At 41.5% G+C, this 21,579-nt stretch overlaps 1 pseudogene; it reads left to right on the top strand.

The window, feature by feature from the left end:
* Nucleotides 1-21,579, top strand: part of LOC127633142 (pappalysin-1-like) — a 359,290-nt pseudogene that overhangs the window by 266,644 nt on the left and 71,067 nt on the right.

Genomic DNA, 21,579 nt, shown 5'->3' on the forward strand with positions numbered 1-21,579 from the left:
CTTGTTTTCCTTTTGAATTAAGTTTATTTTTCTTGCCCAACTGACAAACATTTTTTTTCTTTTTTTAAGCATAAATCTCACTAGACTTGCTTGTCAAGTAAATAAATATTTTTTTAAGAATGTTTTTATATTTTTACTGAAAAACAAGACACAAATACTTCAAAAATTTGTTTTTGCAGGTGTTTGTGATGCTGATTCAATAGCAGTGTTGCAGTAATAACAATGGTAGCCCAGGAAACACTGTCAAAATTATTTTAGTATTGAGTTGCATCCACAAAGATGGAAGACTGTACAGGTATGTTCCTGAATTGTTAACAGAACCAAAATTCATTCAGAATCGTTAACAGAAATCATTCAGTCCGGGATTTTCTAAAGAACCAGTTCTTGATTCCCAACCTTAATATGGAGTTTTCTCATGTAGAGCACCTTGGAATACATGACATCTATTGCAGATACCGGTGAGCCAACCTGGGCAGCTTTTCCCAGAGAGAGGAAGAACAGCCACACATTAAGTCTGCCTCTTATAGATTCCTCTCCATTTCCCTTTTACCTAAAGTGGTAATTTACAAACAAAACTTTGGGGATTGGTTGTGGTTCTCTGTATGTGTGAGTCCGTTTTGCGGGGGCAACACAGCTGGTCCGCATTAGGTCTTGGACACAATTGTCGAACCATCCCGGCATACTACCGGCCAACCATCAGCATACTATGTTTTCAGGAGTGAGCGCCTTAGGTTATTTGTTTAACTTCACATGAACACATGCAGTTGCCGACTGTTGTGCCAGGTTATAAGTGTAATTTTTGTTGCATATCACTGAGAGACTCTGTTTTACTGTAAATGAAAGTTTTGAAAAATGCCTGCAATTAGATTTGACTCAACCTGCGGTTGAGACCGAGGTGACAAACCACATAGAACCAACTTTAATTTGCAGCTGTCAGTGAATCTGCATTACTAACAGGACTAGTTTAACACCTCAAGATCTTAATCACATCTTTATACATTGAAATGTTTCTTCTCGGTTGAAAAAAAGCCCCTACTGGTTCAGGCTATTGAGTGTTGATTTTTCTGAGACTTTTGGTAATTTACGGCCTGTCCTCACATTCCAGCATTCTCTGGTTTGAGTCAATAAGCTGTAGATCATTTGTTATATTGTTTGATTTAGCCCCTCACACTGGGCTGTTGGTGGACCTTTCCTGGTGGTGGAAGTGTTGTGGTTTTACAGTGATGTCACAGGCCTGCTATGTATCCACATGGAGTCTTCCACCACCCACTGATAAGTAGCTGTTCCTTCTGGCCTAGGCACATTCATTTCATCCATCTCATCAAATCAATGATAAATTCATGTAGAGGAGCAGAGAAGCCAATCCAAGTACCTTCTGTACTATGCACTACTGGAGGGGTTTTTCAGTTCAGTTTAAACCTCTGTGTTGTGCAGTTCCACTTAAAATGGCATGTATGGAGAAAATAAAAAGCCACCTGCGGGCACACTGCTTGGAAAGTAAGATTGAGAAGAGACCCTTGAGGTACCCGATCATACATTACACATCAACAGATCTCTTGGTCAGATACTACTTTTTTTTTTTTTCTGTGTAGTTTCCTTGTGGCTCCGATTACATATATTTCAAACAGTCAGGAGAATGGGGAAAACAAAGTGTCCTTGTCTAATGTCATGGTGTGTACAGCTCTTTTATGGACTTGGTGAGGTTCTGTGAAATCATGTTCAAAGTATTCCTAAAACACTGCAGGTTTCAAAGATATTCAGTAGTCTCCAGCAAATAAAACATCACTGACACAACCACATGGCTTTTTCTTAAATTGTCAAAATTAATATAATACTGTATGGGGGTTTACAATGTGTATCAGCCATCAACACGCCTCAAACGTCTCAAAAGCCCCCTGGCCTGACGTACACCCCCCCCCCTCTTTCCCTGGGGGAGGGCGTGCTTTACGTCTAGTCTGCCAGCAGGTCATCCCCATCTACCTGGACGAGGGAGGAGACAAGGGGAGGGAAACAGAAATAATTAAAATGGGGGGGGGGTACTTCCTGTAACAGTGTAGTACCCCCAAAAAACTTAAAATTGAAAAGAGGGAAAAGGCCAACGCAGAGCGACAGTGAGAGAGAGAGAGGAGAGAGAGATGAAAAAAAAACTCTTACTCGCCAGTTCTCCGATACACCGCAGCTTGTTCCTCGGCCACTCCTCCACCCTCTATCGGACGACAGCCACGCCTCTCCGGGCGGATCAGAGGCAGTCCTCCATCCCCTGGTGGACGGAACACCCGCCGCGTTCTCGGGGAACAGAAGGATTTTCCCTGCCCCTGGCGGCGGTTCTCTCGCCCCAGGCGGTCGGCAGTGAGCCCCTCCCCGCTCGTGGTCAGTTGTCTTAAACCCCGCTGCATTTCAGCGGCGGGTAGGGAACTCCTCCGCCCCTGGCAGTGGCCCTGACCGCTCCAGGCGGTCGGTTAGGAGCCCCTTCTCCCCTCACGGTTGGCGGCCATCGTCCTCCTCCTTCCCGGGTTTCGGCACCAGTGTAAAATTATCAATGGAAAGGAGGAGGCGAGAACCAGCTTTTCAATATAAATAATAGTTTAATAATAATAGTTTATTGATAAACTTAAAAGAAGACACAAACACAAACATGACGGACATATCCATAAACAATATCTCTCTCCCTCACGATCCTCTGCAGTCAGCCTTTATCCCTCACGTAGGCATAATTACCCTAATATGGGACAGGGTGTGTAGGATCACGACCCGGCCCCGCTCTCCACCCTGCCACAGTTTTGTTTAGAGGGGAATGGCTATAAGAGCATATTAATAGGTAGATGCATAATATGTCAACTAAGATGTTAGGTTATTCTCACAAAACCTTTCAAGTCAATGTCCTGATCTTATTAAAAAAGATGCTGTTGTGCAATGATTTTTTTTATTAATATTCATAAAAATGGCCAAGGGAGTACTACAATAATGTATAAATATTTTACAATGCAACTTTAATATAAAATAAAATAAAATAAAACAATGGCCCTTCAAATAAGCTTCATTTTCTGTATGCAAAATATAATTTAGTATTAGTTTCTTTTTTTTTTAAAATAGGACCAGGATGTTATCTTGATAGGTTTCGTGAGAATCACCCGTTTACATAGGTGGGGCCTATGCTGTGTTGTTCACTGTTTTATTTTGTTTTTCACTTCTGGTCTTGCTGTGTGACCAAATAAATTGTCACAAGTACAAATATCCCATTTAGTCTGAGCAAAGTGCTGTTTAATATAGTTTTAGATTGACTTTAGCATATCACACCAGATGGCATGTCAACTTCCCCAAAGCATGTGTCCACTTCCCATATTACTGTAACTATATCTATTATTCTAACTATGATGTAACCATTCTTCTTAGCTAATTACCTTATGTCATTACATAACTGAAAGAATAAATAGGCTGTATTATTAACACCATGTGTAGAGGGAAAAAACACATAAACAATACTTAATCTAACTAGTAAACAAATCAAGTAAAAGGATTTGTCATATGTTGCCTGTTCCCAGACGTGCCAGTCTAAGGTGTTTGACTTGTCTGACGGAGTGTCTCAGTATGCCTGGTTTCCATGTCAAGAAGCTCAGGGCGTTTCTTGGCATGCCCAATACTGGCTGAAGGTGAGATTTTATTTTCCTGACCTGCTCTATGTGTTCATTTGTGTCAGGAGTCTATGACAAGATTGGCAAAATAGTTATATTATGTAAACTGATCATTGTAGTCTGTTCAGTCTGTATAGTGAGATCTCAGGTCTAGATCTGGTCAGTGATCTGTGTCACAATTTATTGTTTTACTATTGACCATGACTACAGCATAAGTATAAGACGTGATCTTATCTCCTGCAGGCGTATTTCTCACATCCTATGGTTGCTGCAGCTGTCATCATCCATTTAGCTGCAGATGGAACCAGCTACATCGACCAAAGCCAGTGCAACATTACGGTCCAACTGATCGACACCAAAGAGGGAATCCACAGCTTAGGTGAGATATTGTGATTGGGATGCATCAATTTAACTTTTTTTAATTGCAGCATGCACAAAATAACACATGCACTGCTACTTCAATGATCGAGCACTTGCTTAGCCCACGAAGATTGACATTGCGTGCACAGGAGGATCAATTATTGGCAGTTCTAAGCATTCATGAATTTTAGACATGCTGTAAAATATGAATATGCCTGTTTGTTTTAAAGAAATTTACACAAGTAGATTCAAGATTATAATGCCCATTTTCATTTAAAGATGGAGAGGACAAAAATACTGCAAATGGATGTTAAAAGGAATTAAAAACAAATAAAGATGTAAATACAAATCTAAATATACTTGATGGAACATGAGTTGGGAGAATTAGATGGTGTGTGGAGCAATAGAGAAAGTTTGCACGATTATGCACACTCTCAGTTTCACTTTCCAACATGCATGCTCTCAATCTCTCAGCCACTTATTCCAGAAATATTTTTTGATAACCCCAATTTAAATCAGAGAAATATGTTTGTCACAATACCACTAATAACAGCAATAACAGTTAATCCTTCGATAACGGCACAGCGTCTTCATGCAGTTGCTTGATAATTTGTGATTTGTGGTAAAACAAAACACCAAAGACAGCAGACTAATCATACATGTAGATACGTAGCTACTTATTTTGTACTGGAGCAGTTTTTATGCTTATGGTAGACATATCTTTCAATGTAGGTCAGCTATGTACGATGTCATGGTGTTTACTGTTTGCCAGCATATCACATTGATCTTTGATAGTGACAATAGAACAATTCATAACTGTTTTCAATTTTTATTTATTTTAGAATGAATGGTCATCACATGACTGATACGGCCATCTCGGCCATTTTAGCAAGGAGACACTCACCCCTAAAAGTTAGAATTAATGTATTAATTATTTATTTATTATTATAATGTATTAACTGAATGTACATTTACAGTGTATATATAACTGAAGCATAGATCTTGTAACACTCTCTAGCCTCGGTGTACCAGTATTTTGGGATGTACAAGTTCTTGGCAAATGAAACTACACAAAAATCATCTCAGTTACTAACGGAACCTCCATTCCCTGACGGAGGGAACGAGACGTGTCGATGAGTTGACACTAGGGGTCGCTCCAGCGGAGCCCAGACATCTCTGATCTTGAGAAAAGGCCAATGAGAATTGGCTTGTCGAATTTGTATGCCACTCCCCCAGACATACGGGTATAAAAGGAGTGACGCTGCACATCCACATCAGGTATCGCCCTGAGGAGCCGAGCCAAAGACCCAGCGGTTGGTTCAGTGTTGTGGCCGGAGGACGGAAGTTATGTCAGTAACCGAGACGTTCCCCGTCTGTCACTAACTCAACGTTGTGTCGATGAGTTGACAGTAGGGGTCCCCAAGGAAAACACCACAAGAGCTGAACTGAGTTATGCAGACTGGCGGTGCGAGACGGGCAGACCTCTGTGTGCCTCTTAGCCAGCGCAGCAAGTCGTTGCATAACTACCCCCAACACACTGGCAGGCATGAAGTGGACCCTGCACCTAGGGGAATGGCTAACTGCTCAGAAGTATAAGGAATGGCTGGCCCAGCAGCGGCCTTCTCTCTATTATTCTCCCCTGTAAAAGGTATGAAATCGTTCGGCTGGGGGCCAAATATATGGTCCAAGCTGATGGGTGGACACCGCGGAAACCACACCCGGCCCCGAGAGGGGGGGGGGGGATTTTAGGTGGAATACAGAAACGGTCTTACCGGTTAGGAGCAGAAGCACATCGTGTGGAGCGGCGTCGTGGTAGATCCTACCCAAGGGGGGATGAGTTACTACAAACATGGTGACCAAGGGCAGAGGACCCTCTGTCCAAGGAAGATGCGGTTTACCGGCAGGGAAACCATTTTGCGGGATATATATCACATGGGGTTGCCCAAGGGGACAACCAGCACATGTGGAGCACTTACCTCTTTACGGGGCCCTAGTGATGCCTGTACCGGGGTGGAAGAGAGCCTCTCCGAAGACTCGACGGCCACTAGGCTAGGGAGGAAGAACGTCCAGGGTTCACACTTCCTGCGAACGCAACTGGGGAAAGAGCGCATCCAGTCCAAGGGCCGGCGACTGAGTGCCCGCTGCATCCCCTGGAAGGGAGCCTCGGGCAGTTCCGCCAGGTGGAGTCATTTTACGGGCATAAGTGCACTACGAAGCCTCGTGTAGCCCCGGGTAGTGAGAGTGGAGGAGCTCACGGATCGCGTGCGGGCAGTAAAAGGTGCCTGCCGTGAGCGCCGCTGTGGCCCCAGGAACCAATCGTCGAGCAGCTAGGGTTTGGGGGGAGGCAGAGGATTCCACTCCAGCCCGACACTCGCAGCTGCCCAGGCAAACATGGCTGTCAGCTCCATATCAGCCTGCGACTGAGCCGCTGTACCCGAGGGTGGGAGTCCAGCCGAGTCCTCAGCGTCAGACATGGACGAACATGCTCTCCGATGCCGCGATCGAGATCTCATCGTCGTTAGGCACTCCGAACGAGATCGCGGGTCCGCCGTGAAGCGAACCGGCAACCCCGCTCCAGTGCTCGGTTGGATCATACGAGCATGACGGGTAGTGGGAGGTCCGTGGGGTTATACCTGGCGGAGAGGCTCCCACTGAGGTCACCATATCGCTCCCAGTGCTAGCCAACACTGCCTCATACCCGTAGGTAGAAGGACCGAGTCAGGGAGCGGCTGGGGTGGCTTGCGCTCTTACGAGGGCAAGCCGCGACGCAACATAGCCATTGTCATGCCCTCACAGTGAGGACATGGACCATCCACAAACGCTGACTCCACGTGGGTATCACCCAGACACGAGAGGCAGCGATCGTGGCCATCAGACGGGGAGAGACAACGACCGCAACCAGGAAATACACACAAACGGAAAGACATCTTGAAAAAGACGCTTCACCGTTTGCGCCACTCTTTTAGAGAAATATACTCTCTTATTTGTGTTCTTATATTTATATATATATATGTACATATATGTGCATATATGTATATGGGAATATGAATATATATATATATATAAACGAAGTTATTCACTCCGTGAGCTCATTTTCTGCTGCTGAAGCACCCAGGGGTGTGTGCTCAGCACAGCGTAGTGTGCGAGGGGGAGAACCGCTGGAAAGCTCCGTAGAACCAACAGCTTGGAGAGATGAATGAAGACGGCAGAGGAATTCAGCTCTGTGACTGATCTCTCAGCTCCGAAGAAGAAATCTGATGTGGATGTGCAGCGTCTCTCCTTTTATACCCGTATGTCCGGGGGAGTGGCATAATCCATACGCCAATTCTCATTGGCCTTTTCTCAAGATCAGAGATGTCTGGGCTCCGCTGGAGCGACCCCTAGTGTCAACTCATCGACATAACGTCAAGTGAGTGACAGACATGGAAAGCATGTTTGCAGCTTTGCAACTGTTATTTATACTTCTTAACTCATGACACTTGGCTTTGATTAATATGATTTTGTTTAATTATTGACAATAGGGATGGTGAAACACTGTGGGTCTGGGCTTGTAACCAAATGTTTTCAGGTTTTGAACCCAAAAATATTTGATTCTTGAGCTATCACTATAGAGGGCAACAGTAGGGTTCCATAAGAAGAAAACACATTAATTTTATCCATAGATTTTCATTTCTCATTTCTCAAAAAATGAGAAGAAGTGGAGCTCCGCGTATTGATGATCCTCCTCTGGGTACCCAGAGGAGGATCATTAATACGCGGAGCTCCACTTCGGACAAAGCAATCCCTAATCATCATGTGGCACAAAGACACCCACTTCATTAAGAAAGTTCAAACTTTGTGGTCTCACTCCCATCGTGTGTCACTCTCAGCTTGGCTGGGTATAAGAGTCCAAATTTCACTCCAGGCTTGTCTCGCAGTAACTTTTGTGAAAGCAGCTCGGCGTTTCACCAAAAAGTCCCTGAAAATCTTAATCCGCTGTCCTCAATATGAAAGGCCCCTGGACTTCGCGACCCTCTGTAATATGTCCTAAAGCTCATGACAGTAGTGCACCCGTAGGAAGAGATGTCGTGGTGGTCCGTCATCCCCGGGTCATTCCCTAGAGCCCTATGTGCTCGGTCTATCACCGGTTTTCCATCAAGCTTTAAGGCATCTGTTAGCAATTGTGCCACAAAGTCTCTGGTTTTCTGCCCCCCTTCCTCCCCTTCCTTAACCCCAGCATTCCTCAAATTCTGTTGCTTAGACTTATCCTCTAAGACCATGCACTTTTCTGAAAGTTGTTCAACTTGGCCATGTAGTTGTTTCACCTTAGCTTCAAGTTCGGCAACAACATCTGAGGTAGCATTAGCCGCCTCTCCTAAACTTTTTAGCGTCTCCTTTTGGGAGTCTATTCGGGTGTTTAATGCAGAAAATGCATTGTCACTTTCCGTTTTAAGAGCGGCTATTTTACCTCTGAGTCATACTCACGTCAGCAATCCTTTCATCAATTTTGTTGCAAATATCTGTCTTGTCTTGCGACAACTCGGCTTGTAGCGATGCTATAGCGGCCAATACTGCTTGGTTATCCGTGCCCTGTCCCTTCAACTCCTGGCACTCCCTTCCAATCTGGCTCACGGCTTTAGCTGGGCCTCCATTGTCGCTTGACTCGTATTTAGGATTAACCTTTGGCTTCAGCATTTTCCAGAGTTACAGGCGTATGAAGAGCTTTGGATACAAAATCCCCTCAACGTTTGGGTTCAAATTATACAGGTTTCGTTTAATTTTTAATTTTAACATGAAATCTGTAGGAGCTACAGCCAGGTGCGTCTTATCTCTCCATCACTCAACAGCGCCCCCCACCTATTGCATTCCAAACAGATCTATAATGGATAATCTTTTTTTATTGAGAGATACCTTGGATATCTGCAAAATGTTTGATGCAGAGGTTAGATTGATCGCTTTAGACCTAGAAAAGGTGTTTGATTGGGTCTATCATAATTATATTTTTAATCTACTTGCATTTGGGTTTGGTCAGGATTTTATCAAATGGATACAGTTGTTAAATACTGGAGCTTCTTGTATGGTTAAGGTGGGGGGTGGCCTAAGTTGGCCTATTTTGGTTTCAAGGGGCATTAGCCAACGATGCCCTTTATCAGGCAAATTGTACAGTATTGCTATTGAACCATTACTTTTTAATATAGGAAAACTCTAACTGGTTTATTAATACCCACACTGCCTCAACATTTAAGAACTATAATTACTGCTTATGCTGATGATGTTGCAGTCATTGTCAATGACAATAATGATATAAAAGCTCTGTCTAGAGTACTTGTTTTGTATGAAACGGCATCATCAGCAAAAGTAAATTGGGATAAGACTGAGGATTTCTGGTCAGGTCAAAGAAATTTTGAAAATCTCCCACAGCTACCAGGTAACTTAAACTGGAATAAAAAAGGGCTAAATATACTTGGTGTGTTTTGGGGATCTGCTGAGTTTCAAAAGAAACATTGGGAGTGAGTTTTGGAGAGAGTGTGCACCCGATTGTCTAGATGGAACTGGTTGCTACCCCAGTTATCCTACAGGGTGAGAGATTTAGTTGCAAACCATTTGGTCGCTTCTGCTCTGTGGCACAAATGTATTGTGTTACAGCCTCCCGCTGGATTAGTTCAAGACATTCAAAGGATACTGGCAAACTTTTTTTTGGTCAGTACAACATTGGGTCCGATCAGCTGTCCTCTTTTTGCCAGTACAAAAAAAGTTTGCGAGGAGGTACATGGAGATTCCACAGGTGGATAAGGCAGTTGCAGTACACTTGTGCCCACAAAACGCCACCACCTGGCGGAATCGCCAGGGACTGCTGTCCAGGGACTGTAGATCTACGTCGTCTCTGGTGTCCAATGCCTACAGTTCCGCTGGACAGGCCGCCTCCGCTCTACATGCCATGGCCCTCCTGCAAATACACCAGGCCAAGGAATTAAAAGAGCTGCACATGGGTAGTCCTGACCCCAAAGTGATGCAGGATCTTTGCTCGGCGACTGATCTCACCCTCCGGGCAACGAAGGTCACTGCACAGGCACTCAGGCAGGGGATGTACACCTTGGTGATCCATTAGCACCACTTATGGCTGAACTTGGTCGAGATGAAGGATGCCAACAAGGTCCGCTTCCTGCCCTCATCTCCTAAATCGGCCTATTCAGCAACACCATTGAGGACATTGCCCAACAGTTCTCAGATGTGAAGAAGCAGACGGAGGCCATTCAACATATCCTGTCCTGGCACAGTTCAAGGTACCGCACCTCGTCTGCTCGTTGAGGGCGTCCCCAGGCCCAGGGCTTGCCCGCCCCTTTGAGATTATGGGCACACTCCACGAGGAGTGCATACTGTGCTTTTCCCCTCTGGCAGGGGAAGACATGCACATTTTTCCTGAACTCAAAATGCTCAAAATGTCAGTGGCCATTATTGTGGCCTTAAGCAAGTCACTTACAGGTTTAGTCCACCTGGAGCAACCTGAGGGTAATTTAACATGATGATGTTGCGAGAAAGTCACAGATACAAATTCCACAAACAAATTAGTTGTGCAGTTAAAGATTCTATTATTGTTAAATGCAGAAACAGTTCTAAATCATGCATTATGATGTGATGGCTCACCTTTTACCTCTAAAACTTTCAGGTGACTGGCGTTTAAGCTGCCGCACCAACCCTCTCGTCATCCCGGTCAGTCATGACTTGAGCATGGCCTTCTACCACACCAAAGCCATCCTTCTCATGTTACGCTCTGATCTGGTTGCCATATCTGGCATTGGTCTGCGCTCCTTCCAGTTATTTGACCCAATCACCATCAGCAGCTGCCAGAGCAATGAGATCTACAGCCCCATAGGCCAGAGGTGAGTGATCAGATTTGACTTTTGTCAACCTAGAATTTAATGATTAGCTTCATCAAACCATATTATTATAGGTCAATTCTGGACTGTATTAATATTCTTCAAACATTTTGATCAGGAACCCTAGGTATTAAACATCTGCAATTCATTCACTTTGAACCACTTAATCTACAGAATCCATTAAAAATTTATTTTTTTTATTTATTTTTGGTCAAATTTATACTTGAGAAATTTAAGAATAAAATGTTAAAATCTCCCATTGATATTGACAGAACGTCTGTCTGTCAAATAACAGCAATGGCATCATTGTAATTTTTAAATACTGTATTACTTTCTTACACTTATTTGCCTACTGAATTGTGATTGGTCTCGTCTTCATTTTCATACATTCATCCATATATATCATTACAATGGGATATGTAAAGTGGCATTGACTTAACACAGAACCAAAGCATTAGATATTAATTTAATTAATTAATTTTTTGCCAGCACATCACATCCATACATTCTGAACATATTTATTTTCATCTTAGTATATATTCTTTATTAAAAAATCACTTCATGACATAAGTTCCGGCCACATCATGGACCCCATACATATTTTTCCCCATAAAATATGTCCAGATGCAGGCAATCAAAAAAGGTGAGCATAAAAGTAAATCATTAAAATAATGAGGCATTATTAAACCAAACAAAACTATTAAAAACACTCTGAATTTTAAATACATCTGGTTACTTTTAATATTACAGTTACTATCCATGATGAGAATACTGCATAAAAAAACAAGTAATTAATATTCCTAAGTTACATTCATAAATAAAACAAATATTAAAATTACTCTGCATTAGCGTAATGAGTTTACCTAACTGTGAGTGGCAACACATAAACTGCCTTCTACATGATAAAATACTGTGTCAATCACAGCTCCACAGTAAGGCTGCATGATTTGTTAATCACAGTTGCTATTTAAACTGTGACATTATAAACATTTAAAATCTCATATTGCAACTTATATGTCAATGATTAAAAAAAAATATGAAATCACATTAAAACAATAGCTCTCACGTTCAACTTTCTGTGCAACAACTACAAAAGTGATGCCTTTTGTTTAAGAAAGAATTACTCTTTAAAACGGATATGGAGAACGTAACTGACACTATGGGAACCACACAAATCTATTGGCAGATGGTGCTCGATGCTCTGCCGCTTAAGTGCAATCGTCACTGGCATATAAACTGGAGCACAGCACCATTTCATCAGTATTTTTTAACTGAAGGGAGGAGTCATATCTCTGTCCCTAAATAGGGAGGTTTCTCCCACTAATACGGGACCCACAGGTACTGTGCAAGGTCAGGGAGGATGACGAAAAAGTCACTCTGGTAGATCCCTACTGTCCCACACAGACTTGGTTCTCGGATCTCATGTTCCTCGCGACAGCCAAATTCCCCTGAGGAAGGACCTTCTTTCTCAGGGACTGGGCACCCTCTGGTTTCTGCGCCCAGACCTCTGGAACCTCCAGAGAACCTCCATGGACGGGATGCGGAATATCTAAGTGGCCTACCACCTGCTGTCGTAGACACGATCAACCAAGCCAGAGCTCCCTCTACCAGGCATCTTTGCACCCTGAATTGGTGTTTGTTCGCAAATTGGTGTTCTTCCCAATTTGAAGACCCGCAGAGATGCACAGAGAGTGCAACAGAGATCTGCAAGAGAGAAAGAGAGGGCTGAACCCTCCCAGGCCATGCCTGTTCCCCTCATGGGATCTCTCTGTAGTCCTTTCAGGCCTTCATAGACCCCCCTTCGAGCCGCTAGAATCAGTCGAGCTCAAAGCCCTCTCCTTGAAGATGGCCCTCCTGATCGTGCTCGCATCCATCAAGATGGGGACCTGCAAGCATTCTCTTTCAGCAACAGAGTTCAGTCGGCAGACACCCATGTCGTCCTATGACCACAACCGGGCTATGTGCCCAAGGTTCCTACGACCCCCTTCAGGGACCAGGTAGTGAACCTGCAAGCTCTGCCCCGGGAGGAGGCAGACCCAGCATTTTCGTTGCTATGTCCGGTGCATGCTATGCGTACCTATGTGGACCGCACACAGAGCTTTAGATGTTTTTAGCAGCTCTTTGTCTGCTTTGGTGGACAGTGGAAAGGGAACGCTGTCTCCAAGCAGATGCTTTCCCACTGGGTGGTGGACACCATTTCATTGGCCTATCACACCCAGGCCGTGCCCGACCCCCTTGCGGGTTCAAGCACACTCGACGAGACGTGTGGCATCCTCGTGGGCACTGGTCAATGGCACCTCCCTAATAGACATATGCAGAGCAGCGGGCTGGGCAACACCTAATACCTTTATGAGTTTTTACAATCTCAGTGTTGAGTCGGCCTCGTCCCGTGTTCTCTCAGGTCCGAGCTCGTAGAACTCCGGAATGCGGAATCTCTAACCGGGTGTTTCGCTTGCGCATAACGCCTTTCCCTTCTACTGAGGTGATCACGTGCACTCATTCCCCCCAGGAAAGTCCACTAGATTCATGCTCCCAGGATGTTCTTCCTCCCTAGCCCTCTGGTCTGCGAATTCAGCTGAGGAATTCCCCGACCAGACCCACTACGGGTACTAAAAATAATCTGTACTGGAATAAGTGCGCCACAGGATGGGCCCTTGTGGATTAATACTCCTGTGTGTGTCACACACAGGAGTATTAATCCACAAGGGGGGCTGCGGGGACTGCCCACGGTAGATGCGGGTCCGCCCGTCCCGTGGGCAGTCCCCACAGCCCCCCGGTTGCAGTGTTTGTAGCAACTCCTCCCTCTCAGCAGGTAGGATCTACCACCGCACCAAAATCCATGGTGGCCTGAAAATCCATGTGACGTATTTCACCAACCTTTATCTCCCCCCAGCCTGGGCAGATGGTGGTCTCCATTGGGTCTTTTCCCCTTTAAAGAATAGGAGTCGGAAAAGAACGCTTTCCCCAATGCGTGTGATAGCGTTAAGATGGCCCCAGCTGCTTTAACTCTATGCAAGAAACATAGAGGGAGAAAAGGCACGGCTGGCTTGGCCTGCTCCCATGCTTGGCATGTCGCTTTGTTCCCCCCTTCGGGGTGCCTGGAACCTAAAAATGTAATGCCGATTTTATGGGGCATTGGGGAAGGGTACGTAGATTTTGACACAGCCTGTCGCTTTGGCACGCAACTGTCTGCCGGCACTTGCATCAGTAGCACACGTACATGGTTCAGCGCATGGCATGATTGAATAGGGACCCCTAGTGTCGCTTCACTCGACACAACGTTGAAGTGAGCAACAGACAGGGAATTCCTCCACTCCCAATAGAAAGGAGACAAAAACATAATATGAAACTTCTAGGTTACTGTTGTAACCTCCGTTTCCTGATGGAGGGAACGAGACATTGTATCCCCCTGCCCACGACGCTGATTATGCAAAGTCACTGCTATAGCCGAACCTTATTCTCTGCTCCTCAGTGCAAAACCTGAATGGACAGACACATGTGATTACCTCCTTTTGTACCCGTATGTCTGGGAGGGACATGCAAATTCTGTCTGCCAATTTCTCATTGTTTAGTTTAAAGGTAACCGAGTTCTTACATTTACATTTATGCATTTGGCAGACACTTTTATCCAAAGCAACTTACAGTGCAATTATTACAGGGACAATCCCCCCAGAACAACTTGGAGTTAAGTGCCTTGCTCAAGGGCACAATGGTGGTGGCCGTGGGGTTAGAACCTGCGACCTTCTGATTAACAGCCCTGTGCTTTAGCCACTACACCACCACCACTCCATATTATGTTATTGTCTCATTTCTCTTGGGAGTGGAGGCACAGAACAAAACTGTGGCCATTCAGAGGATAGTTTTATGCCTTTCCTTTAAGGTGGGAATTGAAATCTGCCACCTTTCCATTCCAGCAACGTAATTGGCTGTTGTCATCAGAGGTAGCCACAGTATTGCCCATCCTGTTATGAAATGTATTTAAATTTTTTAAAGTGCACAGTTGGATCAGTGCCCCTAAAGTTTTATCTATGCATTATTTCTTTTCCAAACCACTTCCAAATATTCTTGCCATTGTTCTGAATGCATAGATTTTAATATGGTATTGAAAGATCAAATATTACCCATGCAGTAATTTATAACTTAAAGGGATAGTTCACACAATTTGTTTTTCATAATATACTCACCCTCATGACATCCCAGATATGCATGATTTAATTTCTTCTGCTGCATGCAAACAACATTTTTAGAAGAATATTTCTTTAGGTCCTCACAATGCAAGTGAATTGGTACCAACATTTTGAACCTCCAGGATCACATAAAGGCCACATAAAAGCAATCTATAAATTACAGCGGTTAAACCTATAACTTAAGAAGCAATATAAGTGTGGGTGAGAAGAAGATATTTATTTATGTCAGTTTTGTACTATCACACTCCACTTTCACTTTAACATTCTTATTCTTTTGCTTTTGGTGATTTGCATTCTTTGTGCATGTCGCGACCTACAGAGAAGAGAATTAATGTTAAAACCGGACTTAAATATTGATATGTTTCTCAGCCACACTTATTATAATGCTTCTGAAGATTAAATTTGTTGATACGCAATCGACTACATGTGGTAGTGACGTCACTGCTTACATTTAATATATAGTTTATGTTCTATAAATGTAATTAATGTTCACAAATTATACATCTTTTCAAAGGTCTAAGGGTTCAACATTGATATCTGATCTCTGTTTCATGATAGCAATCCTCCAGAAACAGCAATTTAGTTATTTGTGCCAGGAGTACAAATGAAAACATGCAATATCAAAAGGGGAATTCATACCTTTTTTATGAAAATGCGATTGCCTGATGAATCCAGTTCGCCACACTTGGGTCAATTGTCCATGAAAAGCAGTCATTGAAAAACATCCAATAGCACTTTTTGTCCATAAAATTTATAAATCTGAGAAATATTGATATATTCTCCATCGTTTTCATGAGATCTCGCCTGAAATTATTACCCTTCATCATTGCTCTTCAACATACTATGCAATCTGAGCAGCATTAATGTTGTAAATCTGTATGTTATCTTATATATTAAAGTCACATAAACAAAATGAGCCTGTCTCAAAAGTCTATTTTTAAAAATGGGGCATAGTTTTATTCATAATTGCCAAGCAGTACAGTCAGATTTTGTGTTGATTTGAAAGGCGGAGACTTCATTTTATGCTGTACGATTTTCAGAGAAAAAAGCTTGCAGGAACCAAATTTAAAACATAATGTCTTTAGACATGTGGCTTTGAGAACATTGTATTTCTGGGTGGTCTTGGTACTTTTATTATTGTTTTTTTAGATTATAACATTATGTTCAGCACAAAATATTTCAATTACTATAAACTTCAGCTTCTCTAACTTTAAAAACATATATTAATTCTGAAATAAAGCCCAAAGTGTCTTCTTTCAAAAGATACTACAACTGTGTCCATGTTCCAAAGGGTCCAGTAAATACAACCATTTAAGTTCAGGTATGCCATTTTTATGGTTTGAGCTCAAAACTACTGGAGTCTAATAGATTACTTTTACGCTTTTTAGGCATTTTGGAGCTTCACAATTTTGGTACCCTTGTATAACATTCTTGGTACTTGTATTGTGAGCTCCAACAGAGCTGAAATATTCACAGATTTTTTTTTAAATTATGTGAACATGAATTTGGAGCACTTTGGAGCTGTACTATTGGAGTAGCAAAGGAAAATACATGTGTTTTTCAAAATACTCCATAGTGTGCACTCTTCAATTGAAAGTTATTAATAAATCAGTGCGTGTTCACCTGCTTGGAATGTTTACTTTGAATTAACCTCAAATGACAGTCCAACAGAATTATTTCATAAATAAATCAATACAAATAAAAATGATTAGCCCATGGACAGGCTATTCCATTCCACATACAAGATTTAAATTTGCACTGTTACACTCTCATCATGCTTGCTACAAAATATCCTTCTGAACAGTCCATAGCATTCTGAAGCTCATATAAACCCATAATTGGCTTGCTTTATAGAATGAGGTAATCTTTGAAACAGGAACATGTTATAGTCGGAGCAGACAAATATTTGAATAACCCACCACCCAAGCCCTTAAGTGGGTTCTGTCTTATTCTGCACACACACACACACACACACACACACACACACACACACACACACACACACACACACACACACACACACACACACACACACACAGACACAGCTATCATTATGAGGACTCCTCATAGACATAATGATTTTTATGCTGTACGAACTATAGATTCTATCCCATAACCCTACCCCTAAACCTAACCCTCACAAAAAACTTTCTGCATTTTTACATAAACATAGATGTTTATCTATGGTTTAGTCTATTTTTTAAGCAATTTGAATTATGGGGATACTAAAAACATCCTCATAATCCACATTTATAGCATAATAACCTTATAATTTCCAGTTTGTAACCTAAAAAAATTTCTTCGTAAACCACTCAAACCTTAAACACACCTACACACACACACTGAATGTCCGACGTATCAGAACGTGAAACATATATACAGTATATATATATATATATATATATATATATATATATATATTAGGGCTGTTAAATTAACACAATTAATCACAATGCCCCCGTACCGTAATAAGGAGGATTCCTGAGAAATGCAAGCTTGTAGTACCACCTGTTTACTCCAGAGGGCAGTAAGTTTAACTTCAGCTGTATGGGCAACACACAGTTTATACAGAGAACAAAACCACCCTTTGGCAGACACACAACACAAACATGCATTACGTTCTGGCATTCAAAACACTTGATAGAGTGCAAATCTGAAGGGATCTCAAGATGTGTTCTAAGTATTAAACTATATTTAAATTGACACAGTGACCTAAATTTTATGTTTACGCAACACACGAGATGCTACCCAAGCATGTCTGATGCAGGTTTACAGGTTTACAGGTCCTTAAATAAGCCCTCATAATAAATCTCGAACTGATTGACAAATTCAATTGTGAAATGGATTGCTGTGAACTGTGTGCCAATGATTGGCTTATGTTCAATAATATGGTAGTAAACAATATATGTATTCTAAAGCCGCTTTTTTATTGTCTTTATATTTATAAATATATATAATATTTAAAGACAACTATGTATAATTATTTCATCATTATATATTGAATTATTGTTATATAAGGGGCTTTCTCAGCAAATATTTGTATATGCGATTAATCGCAATTAATTCATCAAGGACACTATGTAATTAATTTGATTAAAATATTTTATCGATTGACAGCCCTAATATATAGTGTATTGAAAAATGCCAACTCTGCATTTACAAATTGATTTTAGTAAAGGTTTATTTTCCCTTCCCACTGGCTTTTTCTCTTTCTGAGGTTTGCGTTTAGCCGTCAATTTGTCCAGCATTGTTCATCTGGCCACATTAATTAATCTTTATGTAACAAAGATATGTGTAGATGTCAAAACCAAAAAACTTCCCCAGTTGTCTTATTAATTTTTTTTTATAAATAAATAAAGAAATTCCTCGATGTTACTTTCCAAGTCTTAAAATGTTGTTCACAACCTCTTTAATTTAAAGTTAGTGTCTGAACAAGCCAATTAAGTGGTGCATATGCATAAAAACACTGCCATATCAAGTCAAGTCATTTTTATTTGTATAGCGCTTTTCACAATACACAAAATTCCCAGCAGCTTTACAGGAAATTGTGCTTTAACAGAAAAAGCTTTAATATAGTAATCTAGTCATAATAGTGTGGTTTAATAAAAAAACATGATTGAATATTGTGCCTTAAAATAAATAATAGAAAATGAATATATTTATGTTTCTTGGCAACACTGTGTCCTATCGAAACGAAACTTGGAATGCCTTATGAGGACCATTGTCTGAAGGCACATGCAGAGTTTAGTAACAGTGTCACATGTGGGTCAATAATTGTGAAAAATAGATTTTTTTTGCCAGTAACTTTTGTCTGTCCTAAAATCATAGGTTTGGTGTTTGTGGATTCCTTATGTCATGTGGATTTCAGCTATACCAGTTTTTCCTCATATCGGCCATACTGCTTCTCCACCATTTTGACATTTATTAAAAATATATTTTTAAATACATTGTTGGATTTAAAAGAAAATTGTATAATCTGCATCCTGTCCTGTTGATACTTGAGGCAGTGGACTATAGTTCAAAAGAGAACCCACACTTTAATCTGAGTGGCTCAGTGTTGTGATTTTGATTCCCAGGTTGACCAGTGTTAAAGTTGATGTTATATTGTACTGGATATCTTTGTATTGTTTACTGAATAGTTGCAGGGCTTATTACAGATACATGTCATGCATTCAAGTGTCATGAATTCAATTACTAAAATGAACGACGGCAAAAGCAATTTATTCTGTTGTACCGGAGAATAAACATTTGTGAATAAACCTGCACCACTTATTAATAACATATATGATTTATTAATGCATGGTATCTAACATATTAATAATTAATTTGCTTTAAACAAACTGCAAAGGGGAGTCATTAGTTGAATGTAATATAAAACAAATTAACATTATTGGAATAAATTACAGAAGTTGAAATAATTGGCAACTTCCTATAATCTTTCATGTTGACACGCCCCTTCCAACGTCCCAACTCGGAAACTTGTGTATCATCTAGAATTCAGAGTTTCCCACTCCTTAATACGACTTTGTGGGGTCATTCATGTGCTCGTAATTTCAATATTTCATACTCCACTTGAAGGGCACGTTTAATTCTGCTGTGTTTGATATTGGCTGTTTTTTATTTAAATCTTGCTGACTCTCAGCTTTGTATGTTTCATCAGCAACTGTAAAATCTGTGGCAATGTGGTCCAGTGATATGGTGCATTATACCTGTGTGCTGTGGAGATCAAAAGGTTACTGGTTTAAACAGCTTGGGATGACTGAATTTTTTTTTTTTAAATTGCAAAATTCCTCATGAACTGTTTGTTCTTGCTTTCTGCTGTGTTTGATATCAGCTATATCCGTAGTCCACACAGTTTTAAATTTAAATCATGCAGACTCTCATCTTGCCATATCTCTTCAGCACCTGTAAAACCTGTGGCAATTTCTCCCAATGGTCAGTGTGCCATGTCTTTGTGCTCTGGAGGTCAAAAGATTGCCAGTTCAAGACCAGCATTATGACCAATTCGTTTTTTCTTTCCACTGTATATGATGATAGCCATATCGTCTCTCCACCATTTTGAATAGTTGTTAAATTTAAAACATGCAGATTCTGATTTTGGTATATATTGCTTCAGAACTGTAAAACCTGTGGCTATGTGACCCAGCAGTTAGTACGCCATGTCTTTGTGCTCTGGATGTCAAAATGTTGTTGGTTCGAAACCAGTTTGGGGCAACTTGAAAATCAGAAGTGTTAGCAAAATATATTATGAAGATCTGTTCTTTTGTTCTTCTGTGTTTGAGATCAGCCATACCTCTCCACAATTTTGAATACTTTGTTTTTATGCAAAACCTGCTGACTCTCTCAGGTTGGTATGCATTTTGAGCACCTGTGGAGATGAGGTTCACCGGTAAGGTGCACCATGCCTGTGAGCTGTGGTGATTGAAAGGTTGCTGGTTTGAGACCAGCTTGGGGCTACTGGAAAAACTTTGATTATTTGCTAAATGCATCATGACCAGTTTGTTCTTTCTTTCTGTTATGTTTGATATCAGCCATATCAGCACACCACCATTTTAAATATATTTTTTATTCATGATCTTATGGCTCTCAGCGTGGTATGTCTCTTTAGCAGGTGTGAAACATTTCTGTTTCTTTCAGTTTTTGGTGACTTCAGAAGTTGTGTGGGGTTGCTTTGTATGTCATATTCATGCAATGTGTTTTGCTTACTATGGTGTAATGCTTGCCATATCAGAGATTTTTTAATTCTGTTTACTGAATGGTTGCTGGGCTTTTCCCCAAGCAAATTTTTACTTCAAATTAGATACTGGTGATTAGATACTGGTCTTGACATTTTTGTGTGCAATATGAATCAGACTATCAGTGAACAGGCTAGTACCCTACTGAAAAGACCAGCACCTTCTTAACTAGCTTAACCTGCTTCCACTGAAAGAACATGCTGTTCAAGCTTCACAGCTAGGATTTTCTGGTGAAAAGCATGGCCACACTGGTCCACCAGCTAAACCAGCAATATCCAGTTTAGACAAGCATAGGAATTGCATGCTGGTTAAGCTTGTCTTTTTAACAAGGTAGTCTTTAACTAAATATGCTAATAGATAGTGTGATAGTTCTAGCTGGTTGAAGTGGGTTATTTGGTTTAAAGTTAAAATTGGTTTAGGTGGTTGATCAGCTGGTTGGGCTGAGGTCAACCTCGTAGATCATATTGGTCAGCCTAGTTAGTGATTGTAGATGTCCTTGGTTATTCGGTGAGTACCTGGTTTAGCTGGTTAACCATTTACCAAAGCATGTCTTGGATTTGTTGACCACCATGACCTAGCACTTCCAGTAGGATGCAAAGCGTTCCGTACAGCATAACCGCAGTATATTGTGTCAGACTCTTTTTTTTTTCAATTTGAGCAGAAGTTGACTTGCTGACTCAATGAGTGTTTCTATTTTACTGCTAGAAACTCTCATTTGTTTAGATACAGCGGTGGGAAGATTGGCCAAGCACAATCTATTTATACACCAGCAGCTCGCAGTGAAGAATTAAAAACTTATGTCAGGATG

The sequence above is a fragment of the Xyrauchen texanus genome, chromosome 3, assembly GCF_025860055.1.
Source record: "Xyrauchen texanus isolate HMW12.3.18 chromosome 3, RBS_HiC_50CHRs, whole genome shotgun sequence".
Lineage (NCBI taxonomy): Eukaryota > Metazoa > Chordata > Actinopteri > Cypriniformes > Catostomidae > Xyrauchen > Xyrauchen texanus.